Here is an 8097-nt window from a genome sequence, read left to right as displayed (position 1 = left end):
GGGGAGAGGTTGGAGCTCAGACACATCTTATCTGCAGTCCAGTATGATGCCTGGACAGCTTCTGTGGCAGAATTGAGGATGGAGGTAGTTTTACACTGAAGATAGTCCAATGGCAGCCACCCCATTCCACCCCCTCCCCAGGGTGGGCTCAATCCACAGTCTCTGCTCCTGTGAACAAGCTCTCTCCACCTTCCTTCTGCCATCACCATGCTCACCTGACCCTTCAGGAAAGTTAGCTAAGGAGGTAAACTAGAAGAAAATTAACCCCATCTAAACCACTGACTCATTCAATGCTGGTTTAGCTTCTTGAAACATCTTGGTTGAGCACCACCAGCTGCATAAGGAAAGCATTAGGAAAGTACAGCTCCTTTCAGGGGCAGGCAGCCCTTCCTTTAGCTGGCATATGAACCTGTACCCTGAGCAAGACTTGCTCAGGAGACTGCAAGATATGTTGGATCAATTAAGGAGTTTTGCACTTTATAAGTCATCTTCTCAAGCCAAAGCCCATGCCTCGCTGAAGTACAAGAAGGTCCTGAAAATATCCAGACACGTATATCTTCGGTTAGGAGGAAGCAAGTTCTGTTACAATTCATCCTTTCTTTAATATGTAGGATTAATCCTTTGAAATGTGTTTTTAAGTCAAAAAATGAAAACACACAACAGAGAAAAACTCTTTCTTATTCAATTTTTTTAGGTGAATTTGTAAGCAAACCTGTTATTCACAAAGACATTACAGTATCACCTTATTTCTTGTGTTTAATGAATGCATCCTTCACAAGGAGGGTGCTATTTCAGAGTGTGAACTATGATAAAAAAAAGAAGAAAAATGGTATAGTCACTGCTGCTTCCCCCTTCTCCACTGCTATAGTAATACTAGGTGGCAGGTTTCTGATTAAAGTACCTTACTTCAGTTCCGTTGTATTAGTTGAGTTGCCCTGTTGCATTTAGAAACTATAACGAGTCTACTTCTGAAAGCTATGGTATCTTGAAAGCAAAAAGATGATGACTTCCACATGAGCTTATTTGTAAGTTCAATTACAGTTTTAAACTTCCCTCATCTTAAGTTGAAACATCTCAAACAAATAAGGTAAAAAATATGAAAAATGAGGCAACAGCAGTTCCCCCATTTTTTCTGCTTTTACTAAAAATTAGCATATTAAAAAAAAATATTCTTTTTTTGAGAATTAGTGCCAGGTCAAACATTAAAATTTTGGTTTTAAGACTGCCCAAGAAAATCTGTTTCACATAATAATCGGGTTGAAGAAAGGATATTCACAGTGCTTTGATATTAACATCCAATAATTAATTACACACCTTTATCACACAAATTCTAATAAATTTAAAATAAACTGTGACAATTTTTACCCTACATGACTGAGGACGTTATATCAGAATGAACTTGAATAAGGTTCATCAGGTTCAAAATAATGTTTAGCTCTGCTTTCTGCAGAAAAAGGTTCTGTCAAGGGAGAAAAATTACAAAACCCAGATGCATGCACACACAAAAACAAAGGAGAAATCCACATCATTGCCAGTTACCTCTCCATCAGTTTCAAGTCACTGCTGATCGTGAAAATGACAGCGAATTTCACAGTGAATCTCAGTACTATGGAAACGATGAGAGGTACAGCAGTCTGTTAAGGGAAGCTTTCTCCCAAAAGTGCTAATTTTACATTTTGTTTTTTATGTGAACTGGCATCCAAATATACACACTTCTCTTCCTGTGTGTTTTGCATTGCACAAAAGAAGAGGAAAAAAAACCACAAGAGAAACACAGGATTGAAGGACAAATACAGCCTTCTGCCATGAAATTTGAAGTGTAACAGAGCACAGAGCAAGTGGCAGGAATGATTTTATATGGAGATTTGGTGTTCCTCTGGAGTCTGTTCTACTTTTCCCCCATTAATCCCTCTCCACAATATGTTAATGAAGCCAGGGTCACTGGTTTTGTGAAGTATCATTTAAACTGGTTTAAGGAGCTCAACATAGAAAATGCATAATGTTTTTCCATCCCATCTATATCTTTACAGTGTTTATTATATTTCTTACGTATTGCCTAAATTGGATTGTATACCTCTGTCAAAACGAAGAAACCATTTGTTTTAAATTATGTCAAATGTACTTTGGACAGCATAACATAAATCATACACAGAAATAAGTGGTTGGTAGAAACTAATACAAATAATAAAGTTGTATCTGTCAGCAGAAAAATTTAACCCCTTCTCACTCCCTCATCATCACAATGGGGGCAGGGGGAAGCCATTACAAAATAAATTACTCAAGATATTTAGGACCAGAGAAGGAGACAGCAAGAACACACAGAAGAAGCAGCTGAGCATTTCAGGCACTTAACAGTTAGCAAGGGATTTCTGAATTATCTGCTCCCAAAACTATTTCTAAGCTTGTTTGCTCCTGAAATTAGTATAGTAAGAGTTTAAATTAGGACATAAACAATCCTGAGATCAGTTACTAGAGCAAATAAACTCTCCATCCTGCACAAATGTCCTTATTACCAGGGTAGAAAGTCAAGGAGAAACCACACGAGTCTTAAATCACTGGCAATTTCTGTGCAGTGGCACAACACAGAGCACTGACGTTTACCTTCATTCAACCTGAACCTACAGTTTAATGGTTAGGACACTTTTCAGCTTAAAGGGAATGCTAAGCCCACAACATGGCTTTAACCATGGGGGCTATCCAGGTTGATATCTTAGATCTAGCACTAGATCCTTCCATACCCGTATTTAAAATGAGAGACCCAGGCCCTGCTTGGTTCCTTGGAACAACAGGAGTTACAGAGTTTGAGAGGAGATCAATGCTCAGAATCACACAGAGATGGAAACACTTTCCAGGAATCCTTAGTCAGGGACTCAGGGACCCAGGGCCCAGGGATGAGTAGATCTACAGTGAAATTCTGCTCACCAGCTTAGAAGTCAATCTTCATGCAGCTCTCGCTTCAGCTCATTCCAAGCTTAGGCATGGGAAGGTATTATGCCTTTGGAGCAAAATATGTAAACACTGGGATCTGTACTGCTGAATTTGAAAGTTTTCAAGTTCAAAGTCTAGGCCATGTTGCTTAGGATTTTTTTTTTTTTCCTTGAGAAAAAACTGTTTAGAAATAGCCCTTATATATAAGGGAAATACTTTTCCCTGTAGCTGTACATTACCAACTCCAGCAGAGCCAGCTTCTTCAATATTCTTTGTGAGAGGTGTCTATTTCTTTACATTTCAATATAAGCTTGTTTCTTGCACAGCTGTTGCTAATTGCTGTCCCCCTTTTTCACGGAGAATGAGTGTTCAAGTGTTCTCCAAAGCTCCTTAGAGCTACAGCCACTACCCTTCAAAGACAAAAAAATTGCATTTCCGTTACAGACAAGACATATGCTCCTGCTACGCTAACAACCTCTCCTACTGTATTTCAGAGTATGCCAGCATGTTCCTGACTAAGAAACATCAAAAGATAATATTAACATCTACAAAATGCCTCATCAGAGCATGACATAGCAGATCTCTTCTTGTCCCTACGAGATTTTAAGAAAGTCATCCAAAAAGAAGAAGCGCTGAAGCCCAGCAGCTTGCACACTCAGTGGTTGCCCTCACTTAAAACAGGATAGTCTATTTATCCATTTAACTCCAAACAAAGGAAGAAAATAGACCAAGACTCTCATCTTCCCTTAACCCCACCCCAATAACCCTCTATTAAACTTTCTTCTATTTCTTACCTTCGTCGCTTGTACTTTGTCACAATCTTCTCCCTACTGTACCCCTCACACCTTCCTGCCCTTCTGAAATGCCACCAGCTGCTGCCCATAAGGCACCTAGCCACAGGCAGCTAATTGCTTCTACCTGCTGAGTCCATGGAAAGGGAGGGGTTAGGGTGCCATGTACCCCTTACAGGTAACTGCTACGTGGGTGCTTTCTGTCTTATTGTGGGGAGCCTTGTTTCTTTTGCTGCTTTCTCAATGCTCACAGTGATGCATGCACATAAAAATACTGCAAGTCCTCGGTTGTATGTGCATCTTAATAACTTGGTGCTACGTAATTATTGCTAGATTTGAAAGCTTCTTCACCCACATATCAGTGTAGCACAATAGCCTCTAGCTGTTAAAACAGAGGTCACAGAAAACTAACCTGCCATTAATGGCTTTATAATATTGTTAGGGCATAACCCTCAGCACAATAAAGGAGACAACAGCAAAGAAAGAAGCTCAGAGAAAAGATTTCAATAGCAAGAGGAGGAGAATAATGATGGTAACAATAACAAGAATTAACTACACTAGAAATTTGGAAAGAGTGAAGGAAACCATAGAAAACGTAAAGATAAAAATTCTTGAAAGTAACTATTTTATACTTCAAAATATTTTGTAATCTGAATAGTTTGATTACCACTGATTTATTGTATGTAACTTTATTCTGAATACACAGTTGGTACATAATGTTATAGAGTGCTGTATCTGCTCATTCATGGATTATTAATATTATTTAGACCATAATTAAGGGAATGTTTGTCTAGCAGCCCAATAAATGGTCTAAAGCATGCTGCACATACGTTTTCTTGTACTTTGTAGTCAGTAACATTGTCCCAAATGAAGTGTATTAAAAATATAATAACCAAAACCATCTGCATGTGTAAAACTGATTTACTAAATCACATTTGGTTTAGTTATAATTACAATATTATATCTTTAATTCCAACACTTTTTCTACATGCTCTGTGTATGTTGTGAGACATATACAATTAAGTTTTTTCCCAGCTTCTTCCATTAGTCTGTCACCCTAGTCTGAAGAGTGCTATATTAAATGATAAAACAGCTGTTTTTCTTCAGCCTCACCACTGTCTTTTGGTAGCCTTTATGATAATAAAAGCTACAAGAAATATCTGAATTTCTAAACATAATAGCAGAACAAGCCACAATAACTATGCAATTTTTAAAAAAGTACCTGGTTTTCTATGTTTTCTTTTTCTTTTCTTTCAAGTTTTAGACTGGTTGTTAGTGATGCCAAACATCCATTGACTCTGTTCACTTTACAGCACAAATGTTGGTGGTATCACCTTCTAGTGGAAGCTAATTAGTTCCGTTTCAAAATTACTTTCACCAATTTTAGGGCACCCACAGAGTGAAAGGAAGCTTTGAACTAAGCCTGGCATATAGAAAAGTAGTGGACAAGAGCATTTTATCCATGTTGTTCAGAGAGGACAATAGCATCTCTGTAAAATTTCTAAAATAGCTTCATGTTATCTGAATACTGAATAAATAAATTGAACAGATCAAAATTTTAGAAAGATATGCTGTCATTTCAAATAGATGAGTTTGGAAATCAGTCAGGTAGGTGAAGAAATGTTATAACTTTCATCTTCTTGTGCCTCTTATTATGCCATTTGTAGCTACTGTTTCAAATCATAGACGTGGTTCATGATTGAATCATACTATGTGTGAAAGAAAAAGGGAGAAAGCAAAAATTTAACATCTAGATTTTTCTCTCCTTGAGAATTCACATCATGATAATGTTGTCCTTTTCCTTTGTCAGTTTGAACATACTTCTATTGCGAAAGGGACAGTTAACACTAAACTTAATGCAATGAATCTAGTGAAGCTCCAAACTGACATACAAACATTTTCGGTGGAAAGAACAGACACATGACTTTCTTCTCACTGTCCTTTCTGACAGTGAACTGTAATGTCCCCTTTGTTTTTATGTCCAGTCTCAGGATTCAAACCTTAAGGGTATCTCCAAGTTTGCTCTTCAGATTTTCTTAACTATTCACCCTTTCTTTCATCTGATAAATACAGAATCCTCTGGTTTGTCTCAGGAAAAGAAATAAAGAAGATGGATATCACCTATATTTTTTTAAAGTCCTTATCCCTGAGAAAGCAGACAATAGTGGTTTTCAGGAAGGGGTTTCAGGTAAACAAGGATGAAAAATGAAAAAAGATCATCTATCAAATGAGTTAACATAATTCCTTTCTTCCCATGTTAGGATGAGAATTTCAAATAGTGCATCTGATGACACAGAAATAAGTGCAAGAGACCATTTCCCCTGTAGTCCAACTGGAACTCAACCATCTTGATAGGACTCAATCAAGAAATCAAGATGCCTTGTTTTGTACATATGCATATATAGTCAGTAGGTGGAAAACTTAATTTCCAAGGTTGTTAAATTAATAAAGATTTTAATATTTTGTTATCCATTTTCTAACACAGCTTTTGGAACTATGTTGCCAAGATTGAATGATGATACAATAAGGTGTGAGTCTTATCCAGAGGGTGATTCACAAACCTTGCCCTTGGGAATAGCAAAGAATGGAAGGAGATTCCTGCTGATTCAGGGAATTCATCTGGATACAGTTTGTATTGGTGCACGTGGCAGTTTCACAGATTTTCAGACTTATACGTACAGTTTTTAGCAATTCCTGCAGCTTGGGATGCAGCAGAAATTTTGGTGTGGAAGACCCCCTTATTATTGGCTGCTGGCCAGGTAAGTGTAGCATTACTTGCTAGCTTCCTGGCTGCTTCCACTGTAGTAAATCCACTGGCCATGAAGACTGACAGGTTGTCTAAATTGTGGTTTCTGGAAACTACTCAAAGACCTGTTCTCTTATGAACAGCAGAAGATACCTGATAAGAAGTGATATGCTGGTCTCAAGGCTGGAAGTTTTCCCCAGTATTTCCAGTTCAAATGAGGAATTTTTTCTGTATCACGCACTTGACAATGTTTGTTGGAACAGTCAGGATGAGTACGTTGGTTCCATTATAGTCACTGGCAGTATCAGACTGAGCCAGTAGATTATCAAATATACAAAGCTTACAAGGAAAACTGGAAATTCTCCTTGGATAGTCTTGGTTTCAGGACAAATCAGAAAGGAAAAGGGTGTACCTTACTGTTATAATCTTCCTTAGACATTTGCTGTTGGCCAGTGTCTGAAACAGGATACTGACTAGCCAGACTCTGTTCATCTTCTCTCAAGTCATGGTTTGGTTGGCTGAGATATGCATTTCTCTCTACTGTATGCACCAGGGCATTTTTAGAAACTGAGAATCAGAATAATCATCTTTTGTAGAAATGGCAGAATGTAAACCAGCAGTAATGGTAAGAAGCTCTTTGAGCCAATTTAGTTTGAATTTTAACGAGATTTGTATTCATTCCTTTAGATTAGCAGTGGAACCTGATATACTAGTACTTCGGTTGAAGCCTAATTTATATCTAATTTCTGTTCTCCAGAGTTGTCCACGTCATTTTCCTTACTAAATTTTTTAATGTGTTTTCCCTATTCCTCCTGCAGGAAGCATTCTGCAAAGTCTTCAGTCAACAAGTTGAACATTGGACTCACAAGAGAGCTGAGAAGAGACTGGAGGAACTGAATATGGTCACTTAAGTGGAAGGATATATACTACAGCAACAGGAGTGCCATGGCATGATTTGGAGTCAATTGATGTCACTAGTGCATTCCTTCTGTCAGTCAGTGCCAGCTGCCTGAATTCCTCATTATATATTTAGGGAAAATTTGTTTTGAAATACTGTTTTAGAGCTGAGAGAAAATATAGAAAGTAAGTCTTGTCTATCCTACGCACCTCACTTAATTCTTGTCTTGTAGTATTGTAGTCTCTCTGAAGATCTTCTCCAAACTAACTTAGAGTGCTTGTCTTGTTATCAGGGTTTAACTGATACACTTTTTCTTCTGTAATAAAAGCTGTCTTTCTATAGTGTTGATGTAGTTTGGGTGTTTTATGGTTAGTTTCATTTATCTGCTCTCTCTCCCCCCTAGAAAACTCACCCAGAAACCAGCTACTCTAATCTACTCGTTCCTTGGGATTGTGATGTGATAATCCCCTCTGTGTTAAAACACTTCAGAGGATGTTGGGGTAGATACTTAGCAGTTCATTTGTTATCATGTGTTATTCACAATTAATTGTGAAGAGTGTCTTCCTTGCTAAATATTGAAAGTTAAATGTGCATGATATGTCTGATCATCTATTTTTTGTCTTAAAAACATGACAGTTATAGGACACTAACTGGACTTTTGATGATAATTGGGAACACTGAATCAGCTTACAGTCTATCTTCAGGCCATTGAAATGTGTATCAACCCCCCCCCC

Source organism: Aptenodytes forsteri, unplaced genomic scaffold (genome assembly GCF_000699145.1).
Source record: "Aptenodytes forsteri isolate BGI_AS27 unplaced genomic scaffold, ASM69914v1 Scaffold98, whole genome shotgun sequence".
In the NCBI taxonomy this organism is placed as follows: domain Eukaryota; kingdom Metazoa; phylum Chordata; class Aves; order Sphenisciformes; family Spheniscidae; genus Aptenodytes; species Aptenodytes forsteri.
This window is presented reverse-complemented; position numbering follows the sequence as displayed.